The following is a 20,897-nucleotide window of genomic DNA, read 5'->3' on the forward strand; positions in this document are numbered from 1 at the left end:
CCAAAAGGCCATTAGCAATGGGTAACATCCTATCTGCTAAGCAAGCCCCACAAGTTCGGGCTCTTGCCGGTCTCCTAGACACTCACCGGTGTAAGATCTCTTTGAAACAGCTTCAAGTGTACTGGGACCTTCTTCTCCCCTTTAATCCATGGCTTACCACGTGTCAGCTTTGGGACCCGGACACCTATACTCGCCTTATAGATAGGGTCACTTCTGCTGTGGAGCAGGAAGGTAAAAGATTCCCTCCTGGCTTATTACCGGCGCTTTTTACCATCCGCTCCTGCCTTCAAGGCGCCCCTACCATCGACTCCCCCCGGCCGAGCCACCGCCGCTGCCGTGATTGTCAGGACGGCGACTTTAACAGGGACCCTAATTGGAATTCTGATACCGACTCCGATTCCGACTCTGAGTCGCTTGTTGAGCGCCTTAATAACGCGCTCAAAAATTGTCCCCCTAAACAATGTAATCTAGCAGTGCCGAGCGCCGGTGAAGATGGTGAACTTCTGCCTTCTTCCTCGCTCGTAAAGGGGAGGTCCCTTTGCCCCTCCCTCCCCCCGACGACTTCCTGCCTGGGTGGGCCGGAAGCTCCCTCCCCGCCATTTTGTAGCACCGCTGGGGACGGCCCGCAGCCATTTTGTAACACCGCATGGGCAACGGCTCCTCTCGTGCCCTCCGCGCCAGCGGCCCCCCCCGACTCCGCCTCCCCCTGGCAGCCCCCTCCATCTGATCCGTGGCAAGCTGCCGCATGCGTGGCCCCCTCTAGCCTATTTTTGGACCCGTATTCCTCCCCCATCGGGGCACCTCCGCCTACCTCCCTGCCGCCTCCTACCACCTGCTTTCCCCTTAATGTAACTCCCACCCCTCAGCGCCCCTTTCCATGGTACCCACATGATGCGGAAAGTGTTAAACAGCTCCGCAAGGCCGTTAAGGAGGACGGGTTAGGCAGCCCTTATGCTCAGCATCTGTTAGAGGAGATGTCCACCCTTCTGTGCATCCCCCTCGATTGGCTCCAACTGGCCCGTGCCATCCTCACGCCTGGCCAGTTTATAAATTGGCGCGCCCATTTTCATGCCGAGGCTGAAAAGCAGGTTGCGGCCAACGTTGCAAGGGGTGTTAATCACCCACCAGAAGCCTTCACCGGCATCGGTCAGTTTAGCCAGGCTGCGGCCTACTACCGTGCTCCGGCTGGCTTCTGGCTTCAGATTCGTGAGGTAGCCCTACGGGCCTTTCGCGCCTGCACTGCCAGTAGTGCTGACAAGTTCACTAAGCTCACACAGACCAAGGATGAGGACTTTTCTACCTATGTTTCCAGAGTCCTCCGGGCATGTGAGCGCAGGGTCCATGATGAACAGGCTCAGTGCGCCCTCGCCCGTGAAATTATCCTTGAAGGGGCCAGCCCCATTTGTCGACAGGCGATCGCTCCCGTGAGAGAAAAGTCGATAGACGATTGGGTGATTGCCTGTAACGGCCTTGACCAACAGGCTGCTTCTTTCGCCAAGGCTGTCACGACAGCCATGGCACTTAACTCCTCTTGTTTTAGATGTGGCGAGCCAGGACATTTCGCCCGTGAATGCCCGGCAGTCTCTGCACCGCCGGGCCCTCCTGTTCCTCCCCCCCCACCGCCCCGACGGGGCCCTTCTACCCCCTGCCCCTGCTGCGGCCGGGGGTACCATTGGGCTCGCGACTGCCGTATGCAGCCTCCCCTGCAGCGGCAACAGCCATCTTTAAACTCCAGGAGGGGCAGGCCTCAGCCCCACCCCAAAGAGGCTCCTCGTCCCAACCTTCCAAAGCCCTGATGTGGACAGTCCCCATCACATCTACCAGGCCTACCATGAGGTTTAAGATTCACCACCGCTGGTATTCTGGGACCCTCGACTCGGGTGCAGAGGTCTCTTGTTTCCCTGCTCATTTCGCCGCCCAGTGGTCTGTTCAAGAAGGCCCTTCCGTCCAAGGGGCCACTGGCTCCTCTACCTCCCTTCGCGCCAGTCACCCTATTGCCTGGGAGGACGGTGAGGGACGTGTGGGCACATTCCGGCCCCTCTTCCTTAGCACCCTTGATACTATACTTTGGGGGCGAGATGTCCTGGAGGAGTGTGGTGTTCAGTTAACCACTCAGCCCCCCCAATAGTTTGCGCCACTGCTCAATTAACACCTCCCACACCCACTCCTCTGCGGTGGGATACAGAGGAGCCTATTTGGGTGGAGCAGTGGCCCTTGCCATCCCACAAACTCCAAGCTCTTCATGAGTTGGTTCAAGAGCAGCTTGAAGCTGGACATATAGAACCGTCCACAAGTCCCTACAATTCGCCCGTTTTTATTATTAAAAAGAAGGCCACTGGCAAATACCGCCTCCTACATGATTTGAGGGAGATTAATAAGCATATCCTCCCCATGGGAACTCCCCAACCGGGACTCCCTCACCCAGTGGCCATTCCTAAACACTTTTTTGTGGCTACTCTAGATATTAAGGACTGCTTTTTTTCCATTCCGCTTCACCAAAAGGACCGCCCGCGCTTTGCCTTTACTGTTCCTGTCCCCAACCACCGAGGGGCAGCCGATAGGTATCAGTGGAAAGTCCTTCCACAAGGCATGCGCAATAGCCCGGCCATCTGCCAGCTGTATGTGAACGCGGCAGTCGCCCCCTTGCGAGATCTGGGCTACCTCATTCACTATATGGATGATGTCCTGGTCGCATGTGAGACCCATGAGAAGCTGCAGTATGTCCTCTCTCAACTTCGGCATAATCTGTCCGCCATTGGCTTAACAATCCAGAATGACAAGGTCAAATTTGAACCCCCCTTAACCTTCCTGGGGTTCCATATCTCCCAGCACGTAACCCCAATGGCTGTGCGACTAAATGTGCCAGACCGAGTCACCCTCACAGAGCTCCAGCAGCTCTGTGGGAATATCAATTGGGTCCGTCCGGCTCTGTCTGTTACCACGGCACAGCTCCAGCCATTATTTGTTCTCTTACAAACCAGTCATAAACCCCCCTCTGCCGTGTCCGCAAAGATAGCCATCACACCCGAAGCTCAAGCCGCCATTGCCGCTGTAGATAAGGCCCTTAATAACTGCTGCCTCCAGCGGTTCGATCCCCAGCGGCCTCTCCAGGCGTTGGTCCTCCCCACCAAGGGAACGCCCACTGGAGTTCTTTGGCAGGACGGGCCCCTCCTCTGGCTCCATCCTTCTAAAAGCAAGATGCAAAAGATCTGCCCCGCAGTAAGACTATGGATCGCTCTCGCAGCCGATTTAGTGCAGCTGTTCGTCCATACGTTTGAAACTCAGCCTGCCGTAATTGTTTGGCCGCTTAATGCGAAAGAAACCACCTCCCTCATTAGGGATAATGAGCAAATGCAGGTGCTGTGTGAGGGATTTGCAGGCGATTTCAATTGCCATTTCCCTAGTCACCGCCTACTCCAAGGCATGTCCAAATTTCCCTTCCGAAGTCCTTTTTTCCCCTTCCCGTCTTCCTCCCCCTTTCCGAGGTCCGTCACTATTTTCGCGGATGCGTCTAGAACTAAGTACTCCATGGTTGTGTACCTGGATGGAGTCGCAGAGCCGAAAGTCTTTACACATCTTAACCTACACTCCGTCCAGACGGGAGAGCTTTTGGCTATTGTAGAAGCGCTTCGCGCCTTCCCCTGTGAACCCGTTAACATCTTTACAGATAGCCTCTATTCTCTGCAAGTCTGCAGGGTCTTGGCATTAGCTACATTCTTCCCGACCTCCTCTCCTATTGATGAGGCACTGGATGCCCTTAAGACCCTTCTTGAAAAACGCATGGCACCCTGGTATATTGCTCATATCCGGAGCCACTCCGGGTTGCCTGGCCCCCTAGCAGCAGGCAACGACACCGCGGATCAGACGGTCTCTGCCCTTGCCCTTGATTCGGTCGGAAATGCTATCAATCAGGCTAAGTCCTTACATTCGAGGTTTCACTTTTCTGCCGCCTCACTCCACCACCTTTTGCCTGAGTTGCCAATTGAGACTTGTAAGCACCTAGTGCGGACATGCAAAACCTGTGCCCCCTTCCTGCCTCTGGGGCCTCTGCAACCGCAGGGGGTGAATCCCCGCGGCCTTAGGCCTAATTCCAGGTGGCAGATGGATGTCAGGCATGTCCCGTCCTTTGGACGCCTTAAGTTCTTGCACGTTATAATTGACACCTTCTCCCACATGTGCTATGCAGTCCCCTTGCCTGGGGAGACTGCTAAGCACTGCATTAAGGCCCTTCGGCAAGGGATTCTCTTCATGGGGGTCCCCTGGGACCTAAAGACGGATAACGGCCCTGCTTATCGCAGTGAGTCCTTTGCGAGGTTCCTTCAGCTCTACCAAATCGCCCACCATTTTGGTATCCCATATAACCCACAAGGACAGGCCATTGTGGAGAGCTCCCATCGCCGTCTGAAACAAGAAATTGAAAAACAGAGGGAAATCCTCCCTCACGCTCCTCTCGGAGACATCATCACCGCTGTCCTAATCCATCTAAATCTCTTGACCTTTGATAAGGATGGTCTCTCGGCAGTCCATAGGCATTGGGGCCCCTCGTATTGCCCCACACAGGCCCCCCTGGTCCTTTGGAAGGACCCTCAAACAGGTCAGTGGCGTGGCCCGTGCCCCCTTCTTACCCAGGGCCGAGGTTTCGCTTGTGTCTTCCCGCAGGATGCCGCTCAGCCAATCTGGGTCCCCGGGAGATACGTCAAACCCGCCACCTCAGCAGCGGATGTCCCGCAGGGCACGGCGCCAGATGCGAGTGATCCAGCACCAACTGAGCCAGCTCACCCTCCACCCCGAGAGGCAACCATCCAACCCTGAAGTCCGTTCACTGCTCGCACTCTACAGTCAGTGCAGACGCCGCAACTCTCGCCATGCTGCCGAGCCAATTAACATAGTCTCTCTCCTTCTCCTTATGCTCTCCCTCGCCACCTCTGGCCAAGCTAACCCCTCTCACCAGCCCCGCTAAACGGCCCGCAACCCGCTTTCCCCGGCCCGCAGCTTGCGGAGCTTCCTCCTGTCTCGACCTCACTCCTCTTCTCAGCCATCCAAAGCGTCCTTTCTCGTCCCCCGCCCCCCTCCTTTTTTCGCTTAAACCCCTACTGCGTTGCAGATTGGGCCGCCCCATGTTGGTCCGCCCCATTAACATCGGCCTCTCTCGCGCCCGTGAAGACTTTGGCCTTCTTATTGTCCTCGCCTACGTCTCCACCACTCCTGACGCTGCCGCCACCACCATCGCTGGTGCCCTGACGCGACTTGTCCTCACCGCTGCGATCCTCCAGACCATCACACAGTCTGCCTCTACCGCTCTTCGCCGCCAAGAAGAGATCAACTACCTGTAACGCGCTGTCATCCTGGACTTTTAACAAGCAGATGGACCTTATAGCCACCGAGATCAACAAGAATTGGACATTGGCCACCCTTGCTTGCAACGGCAAGATACTGCCCCCCAAATTGTACATTTGTATCCCCATCATACTCACCTCCCTCTTCAGCCCCGCTTCCCTCATTGCTTACTGCCTCTTGGGCCTCGGCTACTTGTTGCTGCTGCCATCCTGGCCCTTATTTGAAAAGAAGGGGGAAATGCGGTCACCCCTTGGGCTGAAGTGTGGTTTGCTGGCCTGGCAGGGGAGCAGCCGCGGTAGGCCTAATTCCGCTGCCCCCATAATAGGGTGGTTGGTCGGGCCCACCGCCACCCCTGAAGGAAGCTCGGCATGGGCGCAGAGTGCCCTCGGGTCTCCCCTTCTCGGCAGCCATGCTTCCGCGGCCACCCCTCCTCCCAGATGGCGCCACCCGATGCCTTGTGGGGCGGCACCCTTCTTCTTCCTTCTCCCTGCGCGGGCGCAGGGCAGAGGATTCCAGTCTGCCCTTTTCCCCTCCCCCGACAGCAGCAACAGCCAGGTGTGGGTGGAAAAATCCAGCCCGCCCTTTTCCCTTCCCCCGACAGCAGCAACAGCCAGGTGTGGGCGGAAAAATCCAGCCCACCCTTTTCCCTTCCCCCGACAGCAGCAACAGCCAGGCGTGGGCGGGAAACTCAAGTCTGCCCTCCACCCCAGCAACAGCAGCCACCAATCCCTAAACCCTGCCCCTTCCCCCAGCAACAGCGACAGCCAATCCCTAACCACCACCCCTCCCCCGTCCAGTACCGCCCACTGACCTTTCGCCGGCAACCAATCAGAACAGGGCGTGGCTTCGACCAATCAGCCTTCCCCAGCCCCTATAAAACTGTTGCCTCTCCCTCAGTAAAGTGGACTTGCGTGTTTACCTTGTCTCCGCGGTAGTTCTTCTGCCGTGCGCCCTCCAGTCCTGAGAGCCCCCGACAAGGGCCTGGCCTCCCTTGTCCCCAGTTCATCACCTGCTTCTCCGGGCGACCCCTTCGTCGCCGGCTTTGCCGGGCGACCCCTTCGTCGCCGGCTTCGCCGGGCGACCCCGTCAGCCGAACCGCGCAACCCCTTGTGAGACCGATCCCTCGTCTGCTGCCGGACCGACCCCTCGTCCCAAGTGGGACTGACCCCTCGTCCCAAGCGGGACCGACCCCTCGTCCAGAGCTGGACCGACCCCTCGTCCGCAGCCAGACCCCACCTCTACCGACTGAGCAAGCCGCCGCAGCAATGACTAGTGAAAAAGGATGGTCCATTGATATATCCTTGAGATTGATGACTATGCTTATGTGTTTTTGCTCTTAAATTTGCAACTTAGCCTAGTGATGTAGGATACTTAAGAGTTACTTCCTGAGAGCCTCCATGTTACTCAAATGTGGCCTCTCTCTAAGCCAAACTCAGCATATAAATGCATTACCTTCTCCCCCAATGTGGGACATGACTCCCAGGAATGATCCTCCCTGACACTGAGGGATTACTATCAAGCACCAGCTGATGATGCAACTGGAAAAGGACATTGAACTAAAGGGGGAAAAGGTAAAGATACATGAGTTGATATGGCTAAGAGACTTCAAAGTAAGCCAGGAGGCCATCAGAGAGCTACACTTATAAATGTCTCTGCAGGATGTCATAGACTGCCAAAGCAGATGCTACCACGAATAGTGGGACACCTGAGGGATTCAGAGACACCCAGCTCATATGGTCAGGGCAGATAGCTCCAGAGATTGATGCCTGGCCACTGGGTCCTCCTTTGGAGTTTGTGCTCCCGAGTGTGACAGAGTTGGACTCAAATGTGACTTCTCTACACATGCCTCTTCTATCTCTTTTATTTGAACCTATAGTTGATGCTGGAATTGGTAGGTATACATCCAAAAGACTTGAATCTCTGGACAGTTCATGTGTCAGCTGGGCCCTGAGCCTCAGTGGAGGTGTAATGAATAAACACATGAGTCATCCATACGCTGTTTACAAGAGACTCATCTTTGACTCATGGATACAAACCAGCTATAAGTAAAAGGTTGGAAAAAGATACTCCATGCAAATAGTAACCAAAAAAGAGCAGGGACAGCTATATTATTATTGGACAAAACAGACTTGAAGTGAAAAAAAGTTATGAGTCAGAGAAGGCCATTATATATTAATAAAAAGGACAACCCACCAGGAAAATATATTAATGAACCTAACCAGGGTGCCCCAAAATAATAAGACAAACTCTGTCAAAACTGAAGGGAGAAACAGGCATTTCTACAATAATCACTGGAGGCTCTAATATACCACTCACATCATGAGACAGAACAACTGGACAGAAGATCAACAAGGAAACAGAGAATTTAAAGAATAATAAATGAGTTAGACCTAACAGACACACAGAATGCTGCATCCAAATGCAGCAGGTTATACATTCTTCTCACGTGCCCATGGATCCTTCACCAGGATACACCACATGTAGGGCATACTGCAGGTCTCAGTACATATGAAAAGACTGAAGTTATACAAAGAACCTTCTTAGATCATAATGGAACGAAATTGGAAATCAAGAAAAGACAGGAAAAAAGTAACTTTGCAACTGTGTGGAGCCTAAATAACACACTCTTAAATTATCAGTGGATCAAAGAAGAAATTGCAAGTGAAATCAGTAAATGTATTAAGAAAAATGAAAATGAGAACACAAATTACCAAAACTTACGGGATACAGCAAAGCCAGTCTTGAGAGGGAAATTTATAGCCCTAAACACCTATATTAAAAAAGTAGAAAGAGCTAACCTCAAAGACTTAACTGAACACCTAGAGAAATTGGAGAAAGAACAGCAAACCAATCCTCAAAGCAAGCAGAAGGAAAGAAATAATAAAGATTAGAGCAGAAATAAATGAAACTGAGAACAACAACAAAAAGAAAATAGAGAAAATCAAAACCAAAAGCGGGTTCTTTGAGAAGATATGTAAAATTGACAAATCGCTAGCAATATTACCAAAGGAGAAAAACAGGCAAATAAATACAGACTTCAGAGATAAATTCTACCAAGCATTTCAAAAAGAATTACCAACAATCCTTTTTAAACTCTTCCAACATGATGAAGAGGAGAGAAAATTACCCCACTCTTTTTATGAAGCCAACATCACCCTAACACCAAAGACAGATAAAGACACTACAAGGAAAGAAAAGTACAGACTCATCTCTACAATGAACACAGAGATGCAAAAATTCTCTCAACAAAATATTGACAAATTGAATCCAGCAACATTATCGAAGACTTACACATCACGACCAAGGGGGATTTGTTCCTGGTATGCAAAGCTAGCTCCACATAAAAAAACTATCAAAATAATACACCACATTAAAAAAAATTGAAGGGAAAAAACACATGATGATCACAATAGACACAGAAAAGTTATTTGACAGAATCCAGCATTCTTTCTTGGTAAAAAACACTTCAAAAGGTATGAATAGAAGGAAAATGCCACAATATGATAAAAGGCATATATGTTAAACCCACAGCCAACACTGTACTCAGTGGGGAAATGTTGAAAGCTTTCCATCTAAGATCAGGAACAAAACAAGGATGCTCACTATCACCATTGCTATTCAACATCGTACTACGAGTTCTAGTTAGAGCAATTAGAGAAGAAGAAAAAATTAAAGGCATCCAAATAGGAAGAGGGTACAATAAAACTTGTGCTATTTGCAGATGACATGATCCTATATTTAGAAAATTCTGAAATGTCTATAACAAAGCTACTTGAGCTAATAAATGAGTTCAGCAAAGCGGCAGAATACAAGATCCACATGCAGAAATCAGTGTTCTTGTACTGTAGTAATGCACAATCTGAGGAGAAATCAGGGGAAGATTCCACTTACAATAGCAACAAAAAGACTCAATATGTAGGGAGCAACTTTGTCAAAGATGTACAGGACCTATACGTGGAAAACTACAAAACAGTGGTACTCTAAGACTAAATATTGTAAAGATGTCAATCCAACCTAAACTGATTTATAGACTCAATGTAAAACCAATCAAAGTTCCAACAGCCTACTTGACAGAAATAGAAAAGGCAGTTACCAAATACATTTGGAAGGGAAAATGCATCCAAGTAACCAAAAGCATTCTATCTCAAAAGAATGTAAACTTTGATTTATGTGTATTATTGCAAATCAATTAATTTCAATGATTATTTTCACATTATTTTCTTTTTCCCCAGCACTCTGTTATATTCATTCAGTAGTACACAATGAGTAAGTCAGTCCTTGTCATAAAAATAAATAATAAATAGTGCACATGACTCCTTAAAAAAAAAAAAAAAAAAGAAGAGCAAAGTGGGAAGAATTTCACTGCCAGACCTTGAAACATATTACAAAGCTACTGTGGTCAAAACAGCATGGCACTGGCATAAAGAGAGACTCATCGATCAGTGTAATAGAATTTAGAGTCCAGAAATAAACCCTCACCTCCATGGTCAACTAGTTCTTCAGACACCTACCAAGTCCATGTTAATGGGGAAAAAGTCCCTTCAATAAATGGTGCTGGGAGACCTGGATATCTATAACCAAAAAAATGGAAGAGGACCCCTATCTTACATCCTATACAAGAATCAACTCAAAATGGATCAGAGACCTAAATATAAAAGTAAGGACCATAAAACTGCTTGAAGAAAATGTAGAGAAACATCTTAAAGACCTTGTGCTTCATGGTGACTTTTCAGACCTTACACCCAAAACACATGAAACAAAAGAAAAAAGAGATAAATGGGACCTCCTCAAAATTAAACATGTGTGCACCTCACAGGACTTTGTCAAATGGTGAAAAAGCAGCTGCCTCAGCAGAAGGAAAGCTTGGAAATCACATGTCCAATAAGGGTTTAATATCCATGATATGTAAAGAGATGTTACAACTCAATAATAAAAAAAACAAATGACTCAATTAAAAAATGGGCAAAAGACATGAATAGACATTTGTCCAAAGAAGAAATACAAATGGCAAGAAAACACATGAAAAAATGTTCAATATGAGTAATGATTAGGGAAATGCAAATCATAACTAAGAGATATCATTTCACACCTATCAGAATGGCCACTATTAAAAAGTCAGAGAACTACAAATGTTGGAGAGGATGTGGAGTGATAGGAACTCCTACTCACACTTGGTGGGAATGCAAATGGTACAGCCACTGTGAAGGACTGTTGGGCAGTTCCTAAAGAAGTTGAGTATAGATTTGCCAGTGACCCAGCACTATCACTATTGGGTCTACACCCAGAACTGAAAGCAGTGAAACAAATATACATCTGCACACCCATGTTCACAGCAGTTCTATTCACGATGTCAAAAGCTGGAAACAACCCAGATGTCCATCAACTGACAAATGGACAAACAGTGCTTTATTCCCACGATGGAATATTATGCAGCTCTTAAGAAGAAATGGGCAAGTGGATTTGGCCCAATGGATAGGGCATCTGCCTACTTTATGGGAGGTCCAAGGTTCAAACCCAGGGCCTCCTGATTGGTGTGATGAGCTGGCCCATGCACAGTGCTGATTTTTGCAAGTGCCATGCAGGGGTGTCCCCCACAGAGGGGAGCCCCATGCACAAAGAGTGCACCCCATAAGGAGAGCCACCCAGCGTGAAAAAAGCACAGTCTGCCCAGGAATGGCGCCACACACACGGAGAGCCCATGCAGCAAGATGACGCAACAAAATGAGACACAGATTCTGGGTGTCGCTGAAAAATACAAGCTCACACAAGGAGAACACACAGCGAATGGACAGAGAGAGCAGACAACTGGTGGTGGGGTGGGGAAGGGGGGAGAAATAAATAAAAAATAAATCTTAAAAAAAAAAAGAAATGAAGTAAAAAAACACTTGACAACATCAATGAACCGGGAGAACATTATATTGAGTGAAGCAAGCCAAACACAAAAGGACAATACCATAAATACAGCATTACTGTGAACTAAATATATTGAATAACATATTGTATGACTCCACTTATATAAAATGTAAATATAAATTAATTTATAGGAGGACAAAAGCATTTGTGGAAGAATAGCCAAAAATGGGAGCTGTGAACAGTAGGGGAAGCACAGATGGAGGAGTGATGGATTTACTTTTTTTATTATTATTGAAATTAAGAAAATGCTCTAATAAGATTGAGGTGATGAATGCACAACTATGTGATGGTGCCCAATACCACTGACTGTGTGGTGAACTGTATGCTTTGTTTGTTGATACATATCGATAAAAATGATTTGTTAAAAAAAATGACAAACAGCACTTAAAAATGGGAAACTATGTAAATAACACTTTCACCGGAGAAGAAACATTCAATTGTTTTCATCACTAGGGAAACGCAAATTAAAATCTGCTATGACTTATCATATAGACATAGTAAAATGGCTAAAATCAAGATAATATCAACTTTTAAGAAGATGTGGAAAACCTGGAGCCCTCATTACATTTCCAGTGGGAATGCCACATGGTGCTGCTACTTTGGGAACGCTTTTGTCAGTTTCTTAAAAATATAAACTTACATCATTGTTCCTAGTTCCACTCCGAGATATCTATCCAAGACAACTTGCTGTACCATGATTCCCACAGCAAGTTCTTGGCCGCCAAAACTGGAAAAAAAATACAAATGCCTATCACTCGGGGCTTGGATAAGAGAAGGTGGTTCATGCGTGAATAGCTCTGCAGCTCTAACTAGGTAATTTCATTCAACTAACTTTCACAGAATAAACAAGTTACCGGAGTCTGGAAAAATGCCAAAGACTGAAGCAGGCCCTGAGCCCCCTCTCGCCCACGGGCCCCCTGCGAAGGCAGCCCCCAACCCCCTGGCGCCAAACCGCGCAGAAAGGGCAGGACCAGCGGGGGCTCTGCGCACAACCTTCCCGCTTCGTGGGCTGCGCGGGCCGGTGCGCCCTCAGCGCAGCGCGGGGACGACCGCTCGCTCGCTTTTCCACGCTGCGGGCGGCCCTCGCAGCCCCGCGCCCCGCCCCGCCCACAGGCCCGCGGGCGCTACCCGCCCGCCAGCTGGGGTCCGCACACGTACCGGGCTCCGAGCCAGGAGCAGGCGGGCGTCTGAGGAGGGGCTGCGCGCTCCGCCTGAGGGTTCCGGGCAGGCGCTCGCTGCCCCGCAGGCCAGACACGGCCCTCCCCACGCACGGGGCCCCGCACGGGAGGGGGGGGGCTCACACACGGGGGGGGCCGCAAACAGGGGGCTGGCCCTGAGCGGCGCCTCGGCCTGGCCCAAGCACCAGGTCAGCGGCCAGACCCAAACACCCGAGGTTCTGAAAGGTGCCACCGCCGTGCCGCGTGCTGGGCGGGGCCCCAGGGGCGGGGCTGAGCGGCCAGGGGCGGGGCTGAGCGGTGGGGAAAGCGGCTGCGCGGCCAGCGGCAGGGCTGAGCGCCCGCCCTGCCCTTGCCAGGAGCCCCACCCCCGCCGCGGCCCAGGCGGGCCCCAGCGTACTTGGGGCTCCTGCGCGCTCCCTTCCCACGCGACTTCGCGGGCCCCTACCTGCTGTCCTCGTCCTCCGGGAGGAGCGTCTAACCCTGGCGGCCACGTGGCTACCCCCCTGGCCAATAGTGGGGACGCCTCTGGGAAAAGCTGCCAGCCTCCCCCTCTGATGTGAGTTAAATGTTCTTCTACGTCACAGAAGACTGAAGCTCAGGGTGCAGCGCAATAAAGGGCAGCAGGAGGTGTGCTGGGTGGGGGGAGCGGGGAGTCTCATTGTAAACAGATGGTTACTGACTCCTTTTCAGCTAATAGGTCATGATTCCAGGACCCAAGATGATAAAAATAGTTAAAATGGACAGAATTGTTGTAGTTTCCCAAGATACACAGGAATTTTAAAGCAGAAAATCTTAAAGGGAAATTAAAATCTATGAAATGCTATGGTTATAAATGAATCAGCACATGGAATATTTTAGACCAGTACTTGGGACAAACTGTCAGTAATTCATCTTTTAGGACTTGTGTAATCACTCCAAACACTCCAAACAAATTCCTGTAATGTCAAAAAACTATCATATAAATGGAAACTTAAAAAAAAATTTTTAATTTAATTGCCTTTTTTAAGCTACCTTGAGCACAAAAAATGTTACATTAAAAAATATGAGGTTCCTGCACCCCCCACCCCCACCATACTATGCAAATAAAGGGAAACAGAACAATGATTAATGGCTGGCAGAGGTTGAGGGGAGTGGGGAAGGTGGGGTAACTCCTTTTGAGTCTATGAGATTTCCTTCGGAGTGGATAAAAATGTTCTGAAATTAAATAAATGTGATGCACAACATAGAGAATGTACTAAATGCCACAGAATGTACTGTTAAAATTGTTAATTTTATGTTATGTCACTTTCACCTAACAAAAAATATGTAGATACTATGGAGGAAAAAGAAACTCTCATAATCATAATGCTCTTTGGTGCTTGAAAGGAACACTTTCTTTCTTCTATCTCTCTCACCTGCACAGTTCTGAGTTGTCACCTGCTGATGGTAGAGTTCCATGCCATCCAAAAGGAGAAGGTGTGCCTACATTGGAAAGAAGCCACAAAAATCCTGACTGGTTCCTGTTCAAGGAATAGGTTTCTCTAGTTCTAAAAATGGCTAAAAGCTAGGGTATTAAGTTAAACAAGTGTTACCAACACAGACATACTCAAGAGTGAATTAGGAGGAAAAAGGAATTTTGCAATTGAGCAAGTCTCTTGCTAGTCTTCATTACTAGAACCAATTAAAGCATTTTTCTTTTCTGCTCTAGTACAGAACCTGGTCAGAGGGTTTTTCTCCTAGCTCACTTAAGCTTCCCCTCTTCTATTAGCACCTTTGCAGGGTTCTCTCTGACCACATGAACCTTCCCTGCCATTCTTTATGCCCCATTTCTCCCCTCCTCTCTCCAGTTCCTGCTCCCTCTCCTCCCCCTCCTGCTCCTGCCTCTTCTCTCTCTTCTCTCAGGCTTTTCTAAACCACAAGAGGCAGTGGCCTCATTTCCTTTGTCATAGAACCCTCAAATCCCAAAGAAATGCAGAATCATTCATCAAAGTTTGCAAGTTTTTTCTTTTACTTGTGTAGAGGACATGATCTTTTTTGTTTACTGTTTGCATGGAGTATTTTTTTCAGATTTCATTTTCAAGCAGTTTTTATCCCTGGAAGTAAGATGAGTGTCTTGTAGGCAGCACATGGATGGCTCATGTTTTTCCATTCATTGTGTCAGGCTATATCTTTTTTTTTTTTTTTAAGATTTATTTTATTTCTATTCCCTTCCCCCTCCATTGTATGCTCTCTGCATCCATTTGCTGTGCATTCTTCTGCGTCTGCTTGCATTATCTGGTGGCACAGGGAAATTGTCTCTTTTTTTGTTGCATCCTCTTGCTGTGTCAGCTCTCGATGTTCAGTGCCACTCCTGGGCGAGCTGCACTTTTTTTTCACATGGGGCACCTCTCCTAGTGGGGTGCACTCCTTGCATGTGGGGCACCCCTATGTGGGGGCACCCCACACAGCATGGCACTCCTTGAGCACAGCAACACTGCATGTGGGCCAGCTTACCACACAGGCCAGGAGGCCATGGGGATTGAGCCCTGGACCCTCCATGTGGTAGACAGATGCTCTAGCAGTTGAACCATGTCTATTTCCCAACCTGTATCTTTTGATTGGGGAGTTTAATCCATTCACATTCAATGATATTATGGTAAATGCGTTATTTACTTCTATCACTTTATTCTTTGGTTTTCATATGTCATGTCTTATTTCTGTATTTTCACTCTCTTGATTATCCTTTCTGCTATTCTTTCTCCTATAATCTCTTCCAAACCTCTGTATCCTGTCTTTTCCTGTCAGGTGGTAAGGCCTCCTTTAATATTTCCTACAAAATGGAATCATTTTCATGAATTCTCTTAATTTCTGTTTTCTTTGTATTTTAAATGCACCTTCATATTTGAAGGCCAATTTTGGTGGATAAAGATTTCTCAGCTGGCAGTTTTTCTCTTTTAGTATCCTAATTACATCATGCCATTGTCTTCTCTTCTCCAAGTTCTGATGAGAAATCCACAAAAAATCTTTCTGGGCATCCATTGTATGTGATAGTTTGCTTCTCCATTGCTGCTGTCAGAATTTTCTCTTTATCTTTGACGTTTGGCAATTGGAGTAGTCCTGTTAGACCTACTATGAATCTGAATAGACCTATTGGAGTAGGTCTATTCACATTTATTCTGATTGGGGTACACTGTGCTTCCTGGACATGCAAGGTCATTACTTTCATAAGGGTTGGGAAATTTTCAGCTCTTATTACCCCAGATACTCTTTCTGCCCCTTTCCCTTCTCTTCCCCTCCTGGAACTGACATGACATGCATGTGGTTGTGTTTTCTGTTATCACTCAACTCCCTGAGCCCTCGCTCAATTTTTCACACTCTTTTCTTTCTGTTCTCTTCTCTCTTCCATTTCTGCTGTTCTGTCTTCTGCATCACTTATTGTTTCTTCTGTCATTTCAAACTTGCTGTTGTATGCCTCTAATGTTTTTTGTTGTTTTTTGTTTGTTTGTTTGTTTCCTATTTAGGAGGTACTGGCAATTGAACCCAGGACCTTGTGCATTGTAAGCAGATGCCCAACCCTTAAGCTACATCTGCTCTGCAGTGACAGTTCATTTTTTCATCTGTTTGTTTTTAGAAGGTGCCAGGGATCAAACCTGGGACCTTGTACATGGGAAGTAGATCCTCAACCACGTGAGCTACAACTGCTGCCCTCTAATTTGTTTTTTATCCCACTATTGTGTCTTTCATTCCCATGAGTTCAGTTACTTTTCTATTCAAGTTTTCAAATTCTTCTTTGTGCTCACTTGATGTCTTCTTGATATCTTTTATCTTTTGATCCATATCATCTTTCAGTTCATTAATTTGATTTTGGAAGTTTGTGTGCATCTCCTTGGTTAGTTGTCTGCAATCCTGTGTCTCTTCTGGAGACTTTGATATATTCCTTTTTTTTGGATCATTTCTTCTCTTTTCTCAGAGTGACTTGTTACTTTTGCTGATGTCTAGGCATCTGATTTGGATGGCGAGTTTACTCAGATGCTCACTTTCCTTGCACAGGGATTTAGTGGCAGGAGGCTGTGTGTTACTGGTGGCTTTGATTCTTGGTTCAACTTGTTCTGGGTCTTTAGGATTGTCCCCATTAGTTGCTCAGATCTAGGCCCTGAGCAGAGTAATGTATTGCAGACCTGCTTCCTAGGGCCTTGGGGAGGGAGACTGTAAACACCAGAAAATGCCTCTCTTGCTTATTTACATCTGTGCTCCCCACATGCTTTTCCTTGGTCCACCAGCAGATGGCACTCTTTGTCAGCCCTTCAGTTCAAAGCCTGGTCAGAGTGTGTTTGCATCTGCCAGACCAGATCACTGTGATAGAGGATCCTGCCTGGAGGCTAAAGCCTCCTAATTCAAACAGTCAGTCCTGGTCAATAGAGAGGGCAATTGAGAGGATCGGATCTTAGTCTTAGATCTCTTTAGTCCCCTGCTGGCTTCCAGGCAAACAATAGCAGGGCCCCACCCAGCCTGCAGGAGCTCAAGGGCATAGCAGACCAAAGTTGTGGGTCAAAAGCAGCCAGCCTTAGGCTGTGTTGCTCTCTCCTCACTTCTGGGTGGTGGGTCCCCCTTTGTAACTAGTGGCCCTGAGGCCTGAGAATTCAAAGTGTCTATTTGGTGGGGGTGGATACTGGCAGCTGCAGCATGTACTCACAGTTTTGCCACCATGGTTCTTTTCCATTGCCTCTCTCTCTGCTGGGTGGTGTCCAGCCTTCCCCTGGGATCCTGAACCCTAAAAGATTTTTTTCCAGGCCATTTCTGCCTGTCCTTTAGCTATTTTTCTGGAAGAGAAGAGAGTCCTCTGCCTTGCCAGTCTGCCATCTTCCCAGAAGAATTATAAAGTAATGGAAGCCATTTGAGTTCACAAGATTTTAATAAAGAGAATAATAATGCATATGTATTCGGACTATTTCTACCCCATCTTTCCATAATGGTTTTTTAGAATAGGAACAAAATACATATTTATAGAAATAATTAAGAAATTCTCTTGAAACTAAAGCATTAAAGAAGTTAAAGCCATAAAGAAGGCAAAAGTAAACATTCTCACAAAGAAAGTTAAATTTGACTGAATTTCTTAGTGTTCAGAGCAAAGGGAGAATTGTGGGCATTTGAAATACTGATTTCCAAAGTGATTTCTCACTTAATGATTTTTTTATTGCTTTCTGGGTCCCATTGGAAAGGTGAGTGGTCAGAGGGTATCACTGGTGTTGGGGATTGCATAATGTCCCCCACAAAAGGTATGTTCAGGTTCCAACCCCTGGTCTGTGGGTGGGAATGCTTTTGTAAATAGGACCTTTGAATATATGGGCCTTAATCCAATGTGGCTGAAGTCCTTATAAGCAAAGGAAATGGATGTGGAAAGGAAGCTCTGGGAGCAGCCAAAAGCTGGAAGTCAACAGAACCCAGAAGAGAAAGGAGAAGATGCAGCCATATGCATCAGCACATGACAGAAAAGCCAAGGAGCACCAACATAGCTGGTGAGTTCTAAGTACTGACTCTGGGAGGAAGCAAGCCTTCTGGCCTCTGAAACCTTGAGTCTGTAAATCCCTGTTGGTAAGCCAACCCATTATATGGAATCCATTACAGCAGCTAGGAAATTAATGCAGGAGTCATGGAGGAAACTGAGAGTACACAGTTCTGACCCTCAGCCCCTTCCATCAGGGCAGCCCTCCTTTTATCATTTTTGTTAAATAGTTTCTCAGGCCAAAAAGCAATTACATATTTGTTTTTCACAAAGAAGAAAACATACCATTCTTAAGAAAAGTTTTCCTGATGCAAGAATGCTGAAAGTGGTAGCTTTTACAGGGGTAATTAAATAACATATAACTGTTATGAGAGACAATGAATAAAAAAGAACAATAATAAAGATAATTTTTTTTTAGCAAATAAAAACCTTTTCTTGGTAAATAAAAAACAAAAGAATAATTATAAAGTATCACTTGAAAAAGACATTGTGGCAGGAGGTTAAACTGTGGTCCAGGTATGTAATATTTTAGTGGTCAGTGGAAAATGAAGAAGCCAATATATATGACTTATGTCAGGGATTCTGAACCTTTCAATTATTGAATTCATTACAGTCTCCCAACAGAAAGGTTCAATCTTTATTGTACATGAAAATCTTGAAGGGAACATATTTAAAATACTATTTTCTATACTTTATACCCAGATATTTTTATCTGTGATTTAGTGTGGAGAACCAGAAATCTGCATTTTATGAAAATATATTACTTTTCTTGATTAGGTACATGAACATAATGAAAAATATCTATCTAGAATAATCTCACAATCACTTCTGTCCCATCAGCCTAGTTTACTCTGCCACTCTTACAAATTATTATTATTATGAATTTCTTAACTCTATCCAGAAGATTTTCCCTAATGTAACAATTCATTTTTAACACAGCCCTTTTTTCCTACTATTATATGTATTGGATGTTTGAATTGTACCACATTGATTGCCTTCCTTTTCCTTATGGATATATTGTCATTTCCTTTTTCTGTGTTTTCCATTGGGTTAAAATGCAACATCCTAAATAATAAAATCATATTTCATTTGATATCAACTTAACTTTCATGACATGTACATATACTTTACCTATACCTCTACAAACAGAGAGGGAGATTTCATAACAGTGAAAGGATCAACCTAAGGGAAAGATATGACACCTGTAAATATATGCTCATTTAACACCTAAGATTCAATTTAAAGTAAAAAAAAAAAATTTGACACCTATCTGAGGGATAGCCCTGTCAAGGAGGAGGGGGAAAGCTTGCTGTCAATTGATCTGCCAAACTCAGGTCCTTACATGATGCTCCAATATTCAGAGCACTTATCCTGACTGTTTTAATCATATGTTTACAAAGTCTGGCTCACCAAGAACATGTTCTCCCCCTGAATGTAGAGCATATACTAGTTGATTTCCAGTGATTGTTTTGGAGTGTATGAACAAATGAATGACTGAATGAATGGATGGCTCACCAGGCAGAGGTGAAGAAGTAGGAGAATAGAGCATATTGTCGGGACTTTAAGGTTTCCCAAATGCTTTCAATAACTTTTCCCAAACTGAATGCCTTCAGATGTTAGCAGCTATTGAGTGAAAAACAGGAGTTCAGTACTCAAACTTTATCTTCTCTGTTCTTTATTTAGATATCCCCAATGCCCATTACTGTGTTTATTTTTTTAAATATAATTTTAAATTTAAAAAAAAATACTTAGACTACATAAATATTACAAAAAATATAGAGGGGATTCCGATATGTCCCACTTCCAACCTTTTCCACATTTTCCCACATTGGTGTGGTATATTTGTTACAATTGATGAATACATTTTGGAGCATTGCCACTAACGTATATTATAGTTTACATTGTAGTTTACATTATCTGCCCATCACTGTGTTTAAGTCCATTTCCCCATGTTCACAAACTTATTAGACCAGAATTTTATTAATATCTGGAAGAAGTGCTCCTTGGAACACTTTAGAATATGCTGACCTTTAGCGTAAGATAATTCTGTTGGGTGGTTCACAGGTGAGTCGTAGAGGTGGATCGTGGCCAGTTTGGAGATTTCTATTCTAAAATGCTGGAAGGATTTGAATTTTATTATGCAAACTATATAAATAATTGAATGGTTTTAGATAAGAAGTATTTTGAATTTTATACATGTCATAGCCACAGTGTAGAAGATAAATTTGAAGGAGGCTGGACCAGAAGTGGAAAAAATATTTGGAAGCTTGTGACAATAATCCAACCTATCAGTGATGAAATACTGGACTAAGTCTACAGTGAGAAATGGGAAGGTGGTGTGGAATTGAGAAGATATATTTAGGAAGTAGTATTGACACATCTTCAGACTAATTATATTTAAGAATGATAGAGTGGGAAATATAAAGGAAATTATCCACTTTCTGGCTTAGAGAATTGGGCAGGGTGTGGTGACATTCATACTGAAAAAGAAAATAGTGTAGAACTGTGGGGTAACAGCCTTAGTTTGAGGGATCTATGAAAGACAAGTGAGAAATTCACATGTGTGACTCAGGAACAAGATCTGGGCTAGATATGAAAAGTTAAGAGTCCTTGGCATCCTGCTTGAAACAATAGGTTTGGATGTGGTCACTGAAATAGACTATGGTGAATGAGAAGGAAAATGAGAAGAAGATTGGACCTTGTGGAACATCAACATGTAAACAGTTAACAGAGGAAGAGGACACTGAGATGTATGAAAGAAAATTAGCATGGAGCCCTAAAAGGGAAATATGGTGAAGCCAAGATAGCAGAAGGGGAAGAACATAATCAAATGTGTAAAACTGCTGAAAAATCAAGAAGGAAAGTACAAGAATGATAAAAAAAAAAAAAGAGTGGCCTTTGCATGTGAGAATTTGAAAGTAATTGGAATACCCATAGGAGAGTTGTTCCACTGGAGTGGTTGGCTGGGTTCAGCAAGTTCAAAAACAGAGGGCTGAAATAGAGATGAA

At 46.0% G+C, this 20,897-nt stretch overlaps 1 long non-coding RNA gene across 1 annotated transcript in view; it reads right to left on the reverse strand.

Annotated features, from left to right (window-relative positions):
* The window catches only part of LOC131274111 (uncharacterized), a 33,530-nt gene extending 20,582 nt beyond the window's left edge, over nucleotides 1-12,948 (reverse strand). The window contains exons 1-2 of the long non-coding RNA XR_009181322.2: nucleotides 12,874-12,948; nucleotides 11,891-11,977 (exon numbers count right to left, since the gene is read on the reverse strand). This is a non-coding gene — a long non-coding RNA (uncharacterized lncRNA). The remainder of the gene's footprint in view (nucleotides 1-11,890; nucleotides 11,978-12,873) is intronic.
* Nucleotides 12,949-20,897: the final 7,949 nt, after the last annotated feature.

This window comes from Dasypus novemcinctus, chromosome 17 (genome assembly GCF_030445035.2).
Source record: "Dasypus novemcinctus isolate mDasNov1 chromosome 17, mDasNov1.1.hap2, whole genome shotgun sequence".
Lineage (NCBI taxonomy): Eukaryota > Metazoa > Chordata > Mammalia > Cingulata > Dasypodidae > Dasypus > Dasypus novemcinctus.